At 36.4% G+C, this 18,822-nt stretch overlaps 1 long non-coding RNA gene across 1 annotated transcript; it reads right to left on the bottom strand.

Annotated features, from left to right (window-relative positions):
- Nucleotides 1-3,811: 3,811 nt before the first annotated feature.
- LOC148817596 (uncharacterized) lies at nucleotides 3,812-17,993 on the bottom strand. Its single transcript, XR_016094578.1, has 2 exons — nucleotides 17,864-17,993; nucleotides 3,812-4,237 (listed from the first exon to the last, which is right to left on the bottom strand). It is a non-coding gene; the product is annotated as an uncharacterized LOC148817596 (long non-coding RNA).
- Nucleotides 17,994-18,822: the final 829 nt, after the last annotated feature.

Below are 18,822 nucleotides of genomic sequence, written 5' to 3'. Positions count from 1 at the left end.
TTCTAAGGAGTAGAACCAAACCTTACTCAGCATGAAAAACTTCACCTTTTAAACATGAGTTTCACAAATGGTAATTTCCATTGACCCTACGTGTTTTTCTATCTCATAAAACGCTCTCAGTCTCTGTTCGGACAAGCGCAGAACCATTCAGGACATGTAGCCTTACCTTTTGTTCAAAGAGTTCCATCCTCATTCAGCCTATCAAAGCAAATTACCTCATCTCCTGGAAGTTAAAAACACCTTTGCATCTCCAAACAACCTGCCTTAAAAGGACAGAGATCTCTTCCTTGAACGCCCCTACAGACATGCAGCAAAACAGAAACTACCTACAAGATATCTGATTACCATATTTTGAATTTTTTACAACTAAATACTTCCCAGAGTTGTAAACTGTGAGCTGTTCAAACATGCATAACCAAAAAAAAAGCTAAACACAGCAAATCATAGCTAGTGTGTCTAAAGAATATATTGCATTAATGGTACAAATCTACCATACTGTTTGTATAATAAAAGTGTGTTCCTTTAAATGGTATTAAAATGTTAAAGGGAGCTAGCTCAATTGATTCCTTCAAGAGTACGTGAACATATTTGATTTATGATGAGGTTATTGATTTAACCACAAAGAGTTTAAAATTTAAATGTTTTTTTTTCGCATCCTTTCCTTCCTGCATTTGGTCATACAATCAAATTCTGAGACATGAATATATGGATAATAGAATTTATAACAACAAAGCCCTCAGAATAGCTCCTCAAACAGTCCATCCATGGACCAAGCGAATGGTAGTTATCAGATTGAGACTGAATTAGGCAGCCATGCGCTGGAGGTAGCGATGAAACTTAGACAGGAGGGGGTTTAATATATCAAAGGACACACTGTGATAGGGTGACGCTAGTCTGTCTGCTTCTGTCACAACTCTCCCATATAGCTTTTCTCCATAGCTTGTAGACAAAACTCAAGAGACAGCATGCCTTTATGACTCATGAAAGGTTGGGTTTTCAGCTGAAGGCAGTAATGACCTTGGCTTGTTGCTTTGTGTGGTGACAGGGCCTGGGGAACCCACATTATAGACTGATTATATTTTATATTGCACTTGAAAGGGCTTTTCTTTCCTCTCTCAGCAGAGCCCACATGCAGAAGGGTCGGTACGAAAACAGCAAACTATTTGATTGCAATGTATCAAAAGTGCTAATTTCTAATTGTTAATGACTGTCGTAGCAGCCTGTGGTAATCAGCTGGTGATTAAGCAAGATTGCAGTAATAGCACACCATTTTATGTACAGAATGGTTAGAGCAGCTTTTCCAGAAGGCTGTTTTTCTTGGTTACCAAAACATAGACAGGAAAGACAGTGTGGTAAAACAATAACATTTCAATTCTGTAATGCAAGTGTATTCACAGTAGTGGTTTCAGAGAAGCACAGCGTCTTTCTGGTTTGAATACAATTGGCTTGATTCACTCAATCTCACATTGAACTAGCTGGCTTTTTCTAGGTTTCTCTTTGTTGTCTACTCAAAGTGTCCTGATTTAGATCCCCTTCAACCCAGATTAGACTCCTGTTCTTAAATCTGATAAAGCTGGGCCCCATATCATATGAGGAGTTTGGTTAAAAATCAACTGATTCCCATTACAGCTTTTAATGTTGTGTGCCGTACTTGTTGGAAAAAAAAACCAAGAGAAATAAGTGAGGTGAGTTTAGCCACCTTAGCCCTTCCAATATTTTGCCAGAGAGGGGTTTCTCTCTGGTTTTAACAAACGTATATTATCTACACCACTATGCCATTGTTTCTCCGCAGTCCATATCGTTCTTCATCATAGCCCTCTTTGCTTTAGCATGCTGTTTCTAATTTTCCAGTGCTCCGCACCACTTTATTCTGTTTTCAGCAAGGTGTGCAGCTGAAACTGATAAAGGAGTGCTCATCTGGGTCTTAGAAACTCACTTTACCCATGCTTTCCCCAAGAGGTTTTTGAGAATTGCCTTGATGGATAGATCTTTAACTGGACTGCCACAACAGTTCTGTCATTCTCTGCTGAGCCCAACCGTTTATCTCTCATCTGGAGGTTGTCATATCCTTTTCTCAGTAAATTACAGAATAGAATAAAATAATCACGACTACAAATCTAAAAATCCCTCTGCTGCATTCTTCAGTTTGCCGCTGAGACAGAGTTTTCTATAATTAGACAAGTGGGCTAAAACAAAGCTTGCCATTTTATCATCAAAACCACAAAGCACCCATGTGTAATCTTTTACTCTGTACAGAAATATGTGTCTGGAAATCAAAGAACCATTTCTAGATGCACTTAACTACTGATTTTATATAAACATGACTTCACATAATTTATATTGTTTTTCCTCATAATTAACTATACATTTTTCCCAAAATCTTTTCTCTCAATTTATATTATTTAATCATTGTATTTTCTCGATAACAGATGGTGTCCCCTTAGAACAGGAAATACAGCCTAGTCATTAAATCTTTATCCATTAGATTCAGACAGTGTTTCATGCTGCTTCTATCACAATAATGTTCTGTGAATTTTCTTTATCAAAGCAGCATTCCGGGCTGTTGTAATGATAATAAGGTCTGATGATAAGGTCTACAGCACAATAAGTGCTCTCCTTTTTGAGGAACATCAGACCAAAAGTGCAAGTGAACATGAAGGAAAATGAAATGCTTGGGGAAGACTGTGTGTTTGGTATTATAACCCATTTTTTTCTTACTGGGGACACTATAAGAAAAGTTACATACTAAATAACTTTACTTTTGTTTCCAATATTAAATAACAACCAGGTAATGGTGCACTTAAGGTTTTAATAAAAGGAAAAAAGGTGACATTCCTGCACAGATACAGATACAGTGATCCATTTGTCACTGTCTTCTGTGATGCCATCCGTTTCATCAGCTAACTGCAGTTTATGCAGTGGTCTGGTTACAGAAGACAGCGTATCTGATTAAGCCCAATCATTAAGAGTGAAGTGCACAACTTGAGATGTGTGGTTCAACAAGCACTAATGTCACAGGGATATCAACCTTTCAGTTTGGTCTCCTTCTTATACATCAGAAAACAATGAGACTGTACAAACAGACTTTATCTTCAATTGTTAAACTGTTGGCGAACCTTCAACCTTGAAAACTCCATAATGCCACACCAAAGACCAATGAATCACCAATGGACTTTAGACCCAAGAACCCTAAATATGCAGAAAGATACCTGATATCTTGAGTCTTCAACACCCAAACCATTGATGATGGGGAAAAAAAAGATAAATGTCTTTATCCCTAGCGTACAGCTCACTGCTGAAAATAAACTTAAAATAAACATTATAGACCAGGATCAACTCTTTCCCACTGAAGAAATTCATACAAAAAAACAGAAAGTTTCTGAAATCATTCATAACATTCAGATAGAGTTTCTTCATCTGTTTTGGCTTCTAACATAGGACATTTTTTAAGTTGAGGTCCTCCATTTTAATACCAGCATATGTACAGGAAATGGCGTACTTACCCACTGTTATTTTATTTGAAGATAGGAAGAAATCTGAATACTGGCTGCTGGTTGTCGAAGAATCTTGACTCTTTTGGGGTTTTTTCCCTAAGCTTGTCCTCTGTGTTGGTGATGCATTGGCCATTGTCTAATTGCAAATTCCAAATTTACAGGATATGCTGGAATCCAGGTAAAACAGTTTTTATATCAGTCCAAAAGGCGTCCCAGCAACTTTATTTAGATTGCTGGCTTTGCTCTGCCATTGCCATTTGAAGATTTCTTTCACTTTCGCTCTCTCAAGCACAAGCTGAAGTCTTACAGCAAACGTCTTTTCTTTTCACTTCAAAAAACAACAAAGCTGGTGTGCAGTAGCTCTTTATCTGTTGGTTACCAAACAATATGTGGACAGTGTTCAGTAATAGCTTGTCTTAACCCTCTGAAGGACACAGACGGACAAAGCTGTTATTTGTGCGTGGAATTATGCTTTGGCACACATGGAATTCCTGGGCTGGTAAGGCACTTTGTGACAGCAGACGTCCACAGACAAATTAATAGGTTAAGGTTCAGAGGAAATTGGAAGGCACATGAGTCCTTAAGTACCAACGTCTTTCATGCCCAGTCCTGAGGCATGACAACGAAGCTTTGATAACCATATACTGCAGAGCTAACAGCAAAGTGCTTCTGGGCCTGTTGCCAGAGTCAGTGGAAAGCAGGAACTGGGGTTACTTCTGAACTGAGCAGTAGACGTTGAACACCTGTTATGTGAAAGAAAAGACACATATCAGATTCTGTTGTTAGAAAACTGAGAATTTATATTATTTTGATCACCTTCATCGTCATCAATTCTTCCAACATACCCCCAACCAGCATGAGTATCTTAAAGACAAATACAGCAGACAGGTAATTCTCATATTTGATCCAAAATGTAGCTCATCAGGCTACATCTTATCCTGGTTTGTGTAGCATTAAGCTGACAAGAGAGCATGTGACTCCCCCTCAGATGGGACGCAGGTCCATCACAGGGCCTACTTCCAGAAATGACACTTATCCAGTGAGTCTGTAGACTAACCTACTCTGCAAAACTGCTCCCAAGACGAATTGCAAAAGAAACCAAATGTTTACATTCGGTTTTGTGACATTTCTTCTCACAAATCCCAGAACATAACACTCAAAGAAATAAAAGATATGTGCATATTAATTACCCAGATCAGGCCCAGGAGGTACAGGAGTAGCCTCTTATTATTGAAGCAAAATGCAAAATGAATCATTTATTCATCACACTTGTGTTTTATCAGAGACTGTTGTGTAGAGGTCACAGCATGCAAAATGCAAAATTAGCCAACATCTTCAGTGCAAATCTTTAGTTTCCTTATCTTTGCACTTTGTTTACTCCAAAGCAGGAGGCGAGACAGGGTTTGATCTTACCGGTTTCCTTAGCCTCCTTCTGAAAAAAACTCTTTCTTATTCCAGCTAAACAAACAGATGCTGGCTATTTTCAGCAGAAACAAAGTTCATGTTGTAGTCCCTAAAACAAATAATCAACTGGATTTATATACCTAGTGCTGTGATATGTCAGAGTAAAATGAAAGCTATTACATGTCCTAAGGGGTACAGTCATTTTAGTTTCACTGCCTACAGTTGACAACATGCTCCAGAAATTTCCTTGGCTTCCTGTTCCCCTGGTTATCCCATTTAACCTGCCTGAAGCACAAACTGCTTGAAGTGTCTCTTTATAGTTCTAAAACTCAGATGAACTCGGACCACCTGCCAGACAGCAGACTAAATTTAGTACTGGTTGTTACTTTCAGCTTGATCACGGTACTTCTCATGATTGAGATTGAGCTATGTGGACATTGTTTGAGCAAAATTAAATGATCAACTTCAAATGTTAGTTAGTTAGTTAGTAAATGAATTGCAAAAAACATCCTCAAAACAGAATATAGTGTGAAAAGGGTAGAAAGAAGCTTTGGATAAACTGCAAAACGAATCTAATGTTTACTATACTGGTATGTGATTTTCTTAAACCTTGTATTAAGAAATTCATAAAATATGCAGTATGCCAGACTACTGCAAGTAGAAATGTAATTCTGTTCTAATTTTAACACCATGTGATGAGTAATCTTAAACCACAAAAAAAAACAAAACAGAAAAGCAGGTTTCTTCAGAAAGATCACCCATGTGTTTCATCTCCAAAGGAACCTGCTTTTAAAACAGAACAAAGATGTATTTATGTAAAAGAAAAGAAGGGTGGTGCTGTCATGGCATTACTGACATAGTAATTCTCACAGTTTCCAACAGGACCTGGGAGTGAACTTATAATGCTTGAGTAGGCTTATATAGGATCTGTTATTTCTAAATTTCATTCAGTCTTTCCCAAGTAGGGGTACCTTTAACAGATTATCCTGCCCCTGTATTTTGTAATGTACCTTGAAAAACAAAATTACACATTAGTTCAAGCCTCAGACAATATGGATAACACCTTTCACTGACACATTCATGACCAAAAACTAGACTTTTGAAATCCCTTGGGGTGCTCCAGAAAACAAGTTTAAATAGATAAAACAATAACAGCGATAACCCTGTTTAGTACATACCGTTTTCACAAAAAGTATCAAGAAATCTTCAGTACCAAACAAAATTAAAATAACTGCTGTCACGCTGTGCTCATTATAATTCAGTGTGGAGATTTCTCAGATATGAAGAGCTGGAGTAAAATGTTACCTGTTCATCCATCCATTTTCTAACCACTTTATCTATTTTATCTAACCACGTTATCTAGGGTCGGGGGGGAGCCATAGCCTATCCCAGCAAGCAACAGGAACAAGGGTACTCCCTGGATGGGACACCAGTCCATCACTGGGCACACACAGACACAAAAACACATACACTCACACCAGGGTACATTTTCCCAGAGGCTAATTAACCTAACAGTCTGTCTTTGGACTGTGGGAATAAACCAGAGCACCCAGAGGAAACCCATGTGAACACAGGGACAACATACAAACTCCACAAACATTCCCAGGAATTGAACCCAAGCCCTCAGCGCTGTGAGGCAGCAATGTTAACCACTACCCCACCGTGAGGCCTAAATGGTTACAGATTTGGTTAATTTCCAGTTGAGGAGCTGTGGAGTGCTTCCAAATGTGACTCAGCTTTAACTTCAACAGCTCACACTAAAAATGTTGTCTAGGTTTATTCTTAATTTTGTGTGACTCACAGCTTTTTAGTGTGAGTCTGTGTATAAGCCATGATGTACAGCCAATGTAAATTGAAAACTAAACCAACATTTAAAAAACATTAGCAGTTTCACTCTTTAACTAGCACTCAAGGGAGTGCAATTTTGACAAATGAAAAACTCCAGGCTAACAGCAAACGTTGGATAAGTATGAAATTCATCTTTTTCCCATTTACAATAATCAAAATAATGACTCACTATGGTGAACATAGCTCAGATGCCCATTTCAGTGTTAAGGAGCATTTATTTTGCAGTAATTATCAAAGGCATTTCACTGGGACACTCTTGAAGTCACACTCCAGTTGCAATTATTGTGAGAACTGACATAATATGTTAGTAACTCAACACTTAATTAAACATCTATCATCTTATTTTACCTATACATTGAACAGTCAGGTTTTGACTTCTTGAAATTTCTAGTTCCCTTGACATAATTTGATATTGTTTTGTTTCATTTTCAAGCTTTTATGTAGCATCACAGAAGTGTTTTTTTTATTTCTGTCATGGCAGACTACAGCTAGCTAAATCACTAGTGCTGCCACATTTTCAATTTCAGTGATAGTTTCTGAAGTATCTGTGACACTTAGTGTCTTCAAAATGGCCTTGTAGACAAAATCCTTTGTTTAGTTTTCAGGTGAGCTTTCTGGTGGTTCCTTGGAAAAGAGCCATGACAAACGTAACCTAAGAAGTAGTTTTATAATATTCAACACACTCTCTGAACAAGTGCAAGACTTTTTCAGTTTCTCTGGTCATGGGGTTCATGACTGAAGGTAGAAAATGAAACACTACATGTGTTATTTAATTAGGGAATCTAAAGTTAAATTAAAAAATGCCTCTTCTTGGGGGAATCTTTTCCTTGGTTAACACAAAGAGCTGCACCCAGGCATCCAGCCACAGCAGTGACTTTGAAGAAGGAGTTTCTATCGGTGATGTCAGTGACAGGTATGGCAGTTACCAAGAACAACATCACATGAGCATCTCGTCTCTCGTACAATGGCGCGGAAATCGATCTTCAGCACTCTAACCTGGTGAATGGTGGCTTTGTTTGAATCCAGGCAGCTGCCAGTGTGCATTTATCTCTCATTATTACTGCCACATCAAAAACAAAATGAGCAGGACCTATGCTTCATCTAACTTTTCAAAGCATAGCCTACAGCCAGAGAGTGTTTTCCAGAGAAACGCTGCCTTGATAACAGGTGTGAAAGTAAACCTCACTTACACATAACATATCATAGTCTCAGACATGCATGAAGTCTGTAGCATTTATCTAGTTGGATACATTACATTGCATCATCAGAAATAACAGTAAAACAGTTCAAATTCATAACCCTTCTTCTTAAAATCACTCCTCTGCATGACTGCTTTGTATCAGATAGCCTACCCTATTTATTTCAGCCATAAACATAAAATACCTTCATGGTCTTATTTTCTATTGTTCAGTTTTAAAACATACATCTTTACCACAAAAAAAAATTAAACTTAAAATACTTTTCAGTGCAAAAGAATCAGCATTGTTGCTTTGCTTCAAAGTAGCAAGTCAAAGTCTGTATTAGAGATTTTTGACAGTGAACCGTTGAATTATCCCCAAACATAAAACATTTGATCAACATAGAGGGACTTCCAGTACTGTTGAGAGTAGCTTGAACTGGAAATGACCATGCTTTTACATGTTGTTTGAATGTTGAGTATTTGCTAAAGCTGTTATCAATAGAAGCTGTTATCAATAGTAATCATACTGGATGTGACAATCTTTTTTTAATTTTAATTTCCAGATTTTAATTTGATTTTCAATTCATACACAAAGAAGAGAATATGTATTACACCTGCCTTATTTTAGAGCTACCACAATCTATTGAATGACTCAAGCATGGTGCCCTCCCGAACAGGCCAGTTCCTGAGTTCCTGACAGAGCCTAGAAGTATCTAAATGTCCATAAGAACATGAGAAATGTTACAAACAAGAGGAAGCGATTCCGCCCATCCAGCCCATTTCGTAAAAACACTGCATTAGTTCATACTTTAGGACCAACAATAGATGTTTGCTTCATCCTTTAAGTGGTGACTCATTTGCAAGAAAGTTCTTATATTATAATGTGATGGTCTGGAAATATTTCCAGAGCTTCCAGTTTGTTGATTCAAATGGGATTTTAATTATTAGATGCATTGAAGAAAATAAATGTGCTTATACTGTATATACCTAATTATACTCTTTTATAGCTTAGTTATTCATTAAAAAAATAACTCAGTATTTAAAACATATAATTAGTCAATAATTATCTTTACATAATGATCTCAAATACTTAGTTTTCTGTCATGTCTATTTTAAAAAAAATATCTACAAGATAAAAAGGCACTTAGAAGTTCTATTGTTTTTAAATGATGTTGTTTAGATTGAAAGCCCTCTGAGATTTGAGTGCAGGTTACCAGAAAAAGGTTTCGTAATTAAGCTGAATGAAAAATCAATGCAATACAGTTCTAGGACATACATCAGTTATAATGGCAGACAATTATAAAATAGGATAATACTTATCAACAAATTTTCAAACGACGCTTTGGCTCTCTATTACGAAATGCCTTATAACTTCAGAAATATGTATCCAGAAATTAAACAACTAAATAAGCAAAATGGTAGATGCCATTTCCAAGCAAAACGTACACTGGTAAACATTTTATGTTCACCACAAATTGGCAATAGTTTCTCACCTTCACATTGACCTGTGAAGTTCATTCATATCCCCGCATTCCTGAGGTTAACCCAACCACAAAAGAAATAAATTAGAAAAGAGCCTTTTCTCAGAGCTGTTGCGTTAAAATGTCAACTCCAAAGAAAGAAACATGCCCCAAACCTTGAACAGAGCTATGCCATGCTTCACGTAGCAGAGAGAAAAAGAGTACAGTGCTTCTGACTGTAGGCTTGTATGACAGGAAAGTAGACAGGCCGAGTAAAAGAAAGCACAGGTCTGAACTCGCACAATGACATACCATGAGGTTCCCGGTAATAAAGCAGGTGAATTTCAGGTGTGGAAACTCTGGTTTACTGATCCTACAAAAGGTCTTGTTCAGGAAGAAATGCAAATGCTTTTGTTTTAGCAGCTATTCAGTCTTTTCTAATAGCAGGTTAATACTGTATGTGGACTGCTGCTTGTGAGTTTTGCAGCAATAAATAACAAGACTCCGACCTAAAAACTAAGGGTGTTTTATTTGTTTAAGTCATCCATTTTGAATGGATGAGGATGAACTTAATATCTAGAGATGGTTTAGATTTAAAAAAAACTCTGGAGTAAAGATATCCAAGCCTTTGCTTTAGAATTCCCTTGACAAATCAGAAGACAGACTGAATTACAGTATACAGTAATGAAATACAGTATTTGTTAGCTCTTAAGCCTTATACCCCTAGCAGTGTTTTTAAAGAGCCCTGTGGTTCCTTAAGTGATGATTTATAAGCTTAAATGTTATCTTAGGTAACAAACATAACCGCATCTTTGAATTTAAAACCAACAGAGGTGATAGAGGGAGCATTGGCTCTTAGTGAAAGCCAGGCACATAAATCAGATCCTTAAATAAAATAGACACAGAGCCTCAGACTGAGAGACCAGTGACAAAGAGACCAAATACTGTATTATTAACACTAATGGAATTGGATAAACTGTGCATAGGCACATGAAAGAAACTGTAATTGTTTGTTTTCACTTCTTTTTTCTTGGTAAGAGTTTTTAGACAGTCAGAAACAGGAGAAAATGCCAATAGATATTATAGAAAGTATATGTAATGATGACTGGAAAACACAAGCTTTAAAAACAGCCTAGAGACAACAGGTATCTAGAATTAGCTAGATTTGTCCAATTGGTTGTAAACAGCAAAAAATAAACACATTCCAAGTTCCCATTACCTTTTGTGTGTTAGTCTAGTTGTCTTATTTGTGATAGAATATGATAGATAGAAAACTCCTTAAAACTTATTGTAAAACTATAATATGGAAACTTCAATTGTTATCATGCTTTTTATCTAATTTGTTATTGATTTTATCAGAACATTAATTAACCTCGATATCCATTCTATGCTTCAAGTAATAATGATCAATCATTTTAGTTAATTCTGTGGAAAAAGGGAGTTTTACATTAAAAGCAATACCAGCTCAAGTGCTTCATTTCTACATCCCACATAACCTTAACATCTTCAAGGTGCCAGCGGTAATTCCAATATGGAAAGTGTCATTGTACACAACTGGACAAAATACCTGGGGCCTAAGCTTGCACGCATTGTGTCTACATCTCAGGCCACTGCCCTGTAACTCCAGCTCTAAATCTTCCGAAAGAAAAAAAAAACACTGAAAACGAACTCCATGCTGAATATCACAGATGTTTCTCACACTGCTTTAATAAACAGAACATTTGTAGATAAGGCATTCCTGTTTACTAATAGATCACCAAAGCTTGCTTTCTGTTGAGTTTATCTCTTGATTTGCCGTGAACCTGAGAGATCTCACAAGTGTAGATCCAGATAGGACTGGAACACAGAAAAAAGTAGCTAATTTCCTTTAGGGTGGAGTTTTATGGCATTTGGCACTTCATATTGGTCAAAGCACTAAAGCAATTTGTTCCCAGCAAAAAAAAGATTCAATTTCAAAGTCCTTTGGATAAAAAAGAAAAACATGCAACTTATTTTAGCTGCCAGCAATTTTTAAGGGTACCAAAACCTTTGTATTGCCTACACAACTTGTTGTGTGACACAGCAGCATCTGAAAACAAAATGTTTGGCCTTCTCTAATGTTCTGCAACAAGAAGGTGATATTTTTTAGATCTTCCCTTGTGTATCATTATAAATCTTTCCCTCCACGTTGTTAAAAGTTTGTTGATTGTTATTGATCGTTTTCTAGATGAATAAAGGTGTCTTTTATGTCAAACTTTTAAACATCAAACATAATACAATTCCTTGGTAATAAAGTCATGATCATTGACCTAAATATTGTAGGAAATAAACTATTAAAGAACATATCAAATAAACACATAAGAGTAAAACATTGTATACTATTTTACATTATCGTTAAACATTGTAAATATTAATAAGACTGATTGTCAAGAACACCAATATGGTCGTTTCATGTCTCTGCCATTGTGTGATATTTTAGAAATAACTGACCCTCTGGAAAGTCAATGCTACCACAAACAATGATATTTTGTACCTATATTGTAGATTTAACTAACTGCATATCTTCAGTAATAGCTTCCTAGGATAAAGTTACTCAGCATTCAAGTTTATTTTACAATCACACTCATTTAAATTATGCTCTGGGGGAAAAAATAAAGGGCTTAGTAGTGAATTATTGAGCATACTTACTTTCAAATTCTGTATGATACACGTAGAATGGAAAACATCATACCACAGGTCTTTACACCAGTGGCAACCAGTTTATAACTAAATAAAACAATAAAACAATTCTGTTCCCGGATTAATGAATCCCCCAATATGCTGATTGTGTCTCTGCAGCTGCCCGATGTCACAAACTGGTACAGAGAGGTGCTAACATAACAGTCCTTTCTTTCTGTTGCCTCAGTCAATCTAGACTCACATTTCAATCACATTCAAAAGACATCTGGAGCAAACTGAGCCTCTATCTTGCCTGCAATTTTTGTAAGGGTTATTTGCGAACAAGAGACAAAAGTTCTTTCTAACACAGAGTTGTATTTTTTTTAAAAAGACAGAATACTAAACAAAATATATTGATTTCTGGGTCATGGTTGTGTCGTTAATACACCATAGTGATATTCACAAACATTTACAAAAGTTTGCTTCCGTATATTTACAACATTTGTACAATTTTTCTATAATTTATTACAGTACCTGGCAAATGTTGTGCTATTTTACTGAATTAAAGATGATGTATACACATTCCTTTGTGGTGAATATTTTACATCACTTTTATGGGTGAAAGAAGCTATTGAAATGGGGTGAATGCTTTGGCAAATCACTGCATGTGGGTTGTCGTGGTCATTCTGTTTTTTAATGCTTTGCCAGACTTGTCTAAACTTTACTATTCTTTCACCACAGTTTGACTTTGATCCACTGCTGTGTGCATTTGCTGGAGTATACAACACGGTAAACACATGAAGATCTGCATTATGTTTCCAAAGCACATTACACTGTAGGATTCTCCCTTTTCTGCATAGTTAAGGTCTAAAAACAGTTTATATTTATACAAGACACTGAACATAAAACCTAGAAATAACACAGCCCCATGAATGTCTCCTGCCTTAATGTACTGATTTACTGTTGATTTATTACACTTGTAATTTAAGTTTATCCACCTTCAGCCTACAGTAATCTTGTTACCACATTTCATTTTTAAAATACTCTCTCGGTGATGGCATTCTTGGTGTGATTGCAGTCCTTGCCTCTCTCCTGGAGAGTATAAGTGACGATATGTAGGATTGATTCTACCTGCAGCTTTAAATGGTAACATTAACAGCTCTCTTTCCTCCTTCCTAACACCAAGAGAGAAACTATCCAGTAGCAAAAGTTCCAGCTTGAATACAGAGCTTATTATATTTTTTCAAGTTCCTTCCACACACAGCAGTTAAGATTTTTGTCCCTTTTCTAAATTACTATATAAAGTGAATTAAATCTTCATTAAGTTATCACTTTTAAATTTACAGTGCCATGAATCTCTACACTTCAAAGTGGGAAACACTTCTGTCAGTCACATGATACTTGTAAAATGCTTTGCCACCTACATACTGTATACCTGCAGCTATGATGAACCTAAGAATCTAAAAATACCCAATACAGAAAGGTCAGAAAGACCTGAATAAGATCGCTCAACCACAACATATGGAACAGGCTCCTTCCACCCCTTTCAGAGAGAGTGGAGGTAAAGAATTCATCTTTTGACAATCTGTCACATTCCTGCATCGAAGAGTAAATAAGAAGAAAAATGCACAGAGCTTTACCTTCAAGAGAAAAGCAGTGGACTGTGCTTAAGCTTGTCACCTTTGAAAGAATAAATCCCCACGTATGTTTGTATTTTACAGTGCAAAATTATGCGCTGGCTGTGTGTGCTGGTACAGCACAACTGCTTTGCACTCTGCGTCCAACACCAGGAAGTGGTTTAATGTAATTTGAAATGGCTTTGTCTATAGTGGGTGTTCCCTAAATGAACAACAATTATCTACGTCTAGTGAAATAGGGATTGCAAGAATGAAGGCATGAGAAGCATAAAAGAAGCATAATTTGGAACTGAGCAGTTCAGTAGAAACCCTTTTTGAGTACAAGCTGAAGTTAAACTGAGGATGAGAACACGTCTTGCTGTGTACTTTATATACAAGTAGTGCCTGTATTATCTTTGCCTTAGAAACTTGTGTCTATCTGATATTAGAAAAAATGTATTCTATAAACAGCTGAAATAAGACCATAAGAACACGAGAAAGGATATTAGTAGCAGAACCACTTAGCTAAGACCAAAGCACATTATCTTCTTTGAATGGTTTATTCTCATGCTTTTAAAGACATTTTGACTACCTTTCTGTAGTTTCTTAACCTGCTGTCCTTCTGAATCCTCCCAGCCAAACTTGAAAACCTCCATAGGAATGTTAAGTTAGAGATTTACCAATATCAGAGGAATGACCATGCAGTGCTATTCAGTGGTGAGAAAGGCACCCGAGCCCTCTGAGAGAACAATTTTTAAAAAGCTCCATACAACCTACAGCCTATACAGTATATTGCTGTAGTAAAAAAACAGCAAAACCATAACTATATTTTACTCTATTTTACTCTTTGAAAGAGAGTATCAACAATGCAAATTGTCAGTATTGGTTTGCACACACACAATACGCATAAAGCCAGGGAGGTCAAAGTCTGGTTGAATTGTCTTTTTAATTGCCTGTGATGTAGCCCCACCTTCCTTATGACAAATAGTTTGTTTTGCATAGTTAAACAAAAGCTACTGCTACTTTCTGCTGGACACATGGTTGCTATCTATGTTTTATAGAGCACATGACCTCTGCCATTGGTGCTCTAGAAGCACTTTCTGCCTCTCCAGAAGCAGTGAGAAGGCAGTTTCTCAGATATATAGTGCCTGCTCACATAGTTCTTGTGTTAGCTTCTGTTACTCTTCAGAAGGAGCTGAACTGATGGCTTACTTCAAAACACAAAACATATCCCATGGGATATTTTTTATAAAATGACCAGTTAAAACCTTTGTGGAACACATATTTCTGAAAAACAGCAACCTGCAAAGAACCTGTTCTAGTCCTTCATACTGTACGTGCTTCGCTGTCTGTAGCATTTTATTCCTTTCCGAAAGGTTGTCAGGAGATTGCCACTTTAGATTACAACAGCTAATGACATGTCTGCAAATCAGCAGCAGTCGCTACTGGCATTTTGGATCTGCATAGATCTGTAGGTCTGAAATAGGAACTGCTGTCAAATTACATGTGAAAGAAATGCGTGAAGGAATATTTAGCATGCCGTATTCAAGCTGCGGTAAAGAAACCCTGAATATAATACACATAAAGGAATACAAGGCATGTTTAATCAAAGATGACACCTAATTAAGTATCAAGTATCTGCTCTACTGGTCCTTTACCCTCTAATAACAAGATGCAGTGTGTGACTTCCTTGAAAATTTAGGATACTAAATGTGCACAGTGGTTTTGCATGCTTTTACTGTGTTTGCATTAAATATGTCTTGAGTTCTGCTGTAGTTTCCACTTTGTATCATGGTGGTCCATACCCTTCTTCACCTTACCATTCTATTATTTAACTGTAGTTTTACTACACATTGCTGTCATTTTACTATGCTATACCACAGCCAATGTTTCAAAGAGTTTCTTTCACTATTAATGTTATCAAGAGTTCATGCGCTGGGATTACACTAGAATATTTCTGTTATAGACTAAATGCTCTATCAGAGCTTCTACTGTTTATAGAAGTACGCTGTCAGTCAGGGTCTATTTGCATCACAGCAGGCAGGGAGTGTGCCTGACATGTGCGAGTCAACAGACAAGGCATTGTGGTTAATGGTGGAAACACAAGGAAGAAGGTTGTGACAAATCTGATCCTTGTGACAACATAGCTGAAGCAAACTGAGAGAAGAGAGAATGGCAGGAAAAGTAGAATGACACCTCTTCATGATATAGTAGAGTAGGACAGATCATCAAAATTCTTACCTGTCTTCATCCTATCTGTATTTATAGCCTAGTGTGCCATCTCCTCGTGATGATTAATATGTGGTAGTGCTTTGCAAGAAACACCATGACCTGTGCTCTGTTTCATCCTCATTCCTCTGAAATATGTACTGAGTACTAGGGCTGCTTTACCACTAAGCAACAAAATACCTGTAAGGTTTACAGATAGTCACTGCTTATCAGATCACTGCCGATGCAGCAAGGAAAAAAAAACATACCCTGGGGGATGTATACCGATTCCTTTCTGATAGAAATAAAATCACATTAAAGGAGAATATTTTTTCACATTTTCTCTGTGCCTTTATATTTCTTAATACAGGTATGAAACAATAAAACTACTACGAGCCAATATGATAGCAGTGTTAAAGTTTAATGGCTTTAATATCAACAGAAAAAAATATTTCATCACAAATATTCAGTCATACAAGCTACAGCTCAGACCCAGATTTAGTTGTCTCTGTTTTGTTAATGATTTTACACATGAAGATCTAATATGTAATATACATTATGGTATGCTGACAGATAAAAGGAACTAAGTCTCTATAGCTTCAGCTCTTCATTATGTCCTGAATTTAGTTTTTGTTTGCATATATGGTATATGTTTCCACAAAGGACTAAACACAAATAGTGTCACATTCAAAATCAATAAAGTTTATACATAATGGAGACATGTTATAGGCAACATACGTTCCTAATGAAAGAAAATGTTCTTTGTAAGGCTCTAATTATCCAGAAAAAAACACATAAATAATCTTTATATTTTTAAAAATGATCACTGAATTTGTGCAGAATAATCCGGTATTGCACAATTGGTCTATTACACTGTCTCTTGTACTTTTTTACACCTGTGTATGTAACTCAGGCCATGTTCTGACAAGTTAAATCCTATTTTTTCTCTTCAGCTTAATGTGCCTTTCACCAGCAGTCCTTGTTTTAAAGCACAATGGTATGGTGCTCACGATGGTCTGTTAAAGGCTTGTGACTTTCATTTAATCTATTTACTATTAGATTTGATTGCTAGGAAATACACATTCAGGTGCTGTATTTGCACATGTACATATATTTCGAAATTAAATACACAGATTAAAATTTCAGTTTGTATTTGTATTTGTATGTTTGGGAAAGAAATGCCTGTCAAATTATATTGTATTGTATTGTATTGTATTGAATCATTTTATATTTCTCTGCCTTTAAACAAAGATCCATTCAGAAAACTTTTAAAAGCATGGGACACTAACCTAAAAAGTTTAATTTTCAATTGAAAGCAAATCTCTTAAAATTTATTACCTAAATTGATAAAAGTTGGACCATTAAGAAGTTAATGAAACCAGAAGGTCGTTTACTTTTTTCTTTGATTTTTCTTGGCTAATGTAATTTTTCGTAATAATGGTTGAATTTAAGTAAAAAATGAAAATACCCCTTTACATTTTATTTTTTTCCTAAAAGTTGTGTTATGATCATGTGTTATTATTTTTAATACCAAGTTGTTAATATTGTAATATATCATTTTCATAAGTAATACTTGGCACCTAAGTATTTAAAACTGCAGAAGCTAGTTTCATCTTGTTAGTACAGACTAATTCTGTAGCAAGACCGTTTGACAGCTGTTTCAGTATATTAAAAACCCCCGAAATTAATGTTTGCTGCTTCCACAACACATATTTACACTAAATAAGTTCTAAGATAATAACCTGCTGCTGATTTGTTATTTGGAACTGCCTCAAAAAATAGATTTCTTTTTTTATTTCAGATTGTTAAAAGCAGCAGAGGAACGTTTTATATTTCATTATTAAAGGAGAAGACAAAAGCGTAATGACTTTGAAACAAGTAGCCTGTGTTTCCCTGTAACCCCAACAAACGAGATACTCACTTACCTCTTTAGTTTATTAATGTCAGACCTCAGCGTGAAAGAACTATTTGAGCTGTATGATAAAGTATTCCAAGAACAAATGAAATCTGACTTACCTTTGTCTTTTAAAAGTTTGAACAAAGCTTCATGTCCATTTTCTGAGCCACATCTGTGAAGTGTGTGTTAGCGCTACAGTGAGCCTAGCCTCAGTCTGTAAGAAGTAACAAGTAACTTAGAGTTTCAAACAAAAACTCCACCTCCTCCTTACTGTAAACTAAATCCCTTCCCAGCCCACAGTAGGCTGCAAATGAGTTCCTGCAGGTTCTTAATCAAACAACTCGAATGTAACTTTTTAGATTGGGAGGGGACTCTTAGAAGGTAATAAATCTGCACTTTGTGCCAAAGTGAAAAAGGAGGTGTCTGCTAGCTGGCGAAACAAAAAGCTGTGACTTGATTTTGCTTGAATAAAATCACAAAGAAACCGGTTCTGCAAGTTACTGGGCAATGGCAGGAGACTTGTAAGTTTCATCCCCCACATAGAACACACACAGTGCCCCTGTGAGCATTGCTCTGATTCAGTTGGAATCGGAGAAGATCGGGTTCTGAAACACTTGAGAGAGAAGTGTTTGAGGTGAAAGGTTGTAAGAGTTAATTATTACATGGTGTGAGTTTTTCATAAAGCAAACTGTGGCATTTACACTACAGCCAGGCTATGTTGCTTGAGGAAAACCATAGTCTTGGGAGAAGACTGCATTTAAAAGTGCTGCCTCATTATTTTCTTTCATCTTATTGAATTCTTGTGTTGTATTGGCAGTAAAATACTGTACTTTTCCATCCACTTAAGCACTTTATTTCCCCAGAGAACCCTTTTCCTATACCAGCTAGCTTTCACTTTCACAAGGTGACTTCGGACTGCAGGTACAAATCTTTAGAAGCAGTTGAAACCTACACAGCATACCCGAAAAAGAACTATTCATCTCACAGACCAAAGAAACGTACAAACAGCAAGAGCCACTGTCACTGAATGACATTCTAAACCTGCCACATTGCTTTTCTGTAAAACACTCTGAAACTA

This window comes from Atractosteus spatula, chromosome 20 (assembly GCF_055471065.1).
Source record: "Atractosteus spatula isolate fAtrSpa1 chromosome 20, fAtrSpa1.hap1, whole genome shotgun sequence".
Lineage (NCBI taxonomy): Eukaryota > Metazoa > Chordata > Actinopteri > Semionotiformes > Lepisosteidae > Atractosteus > Atractosteus spatula.
This window is presented reverse-complemented; position numbering and strand designations above follow the sequence as displayed.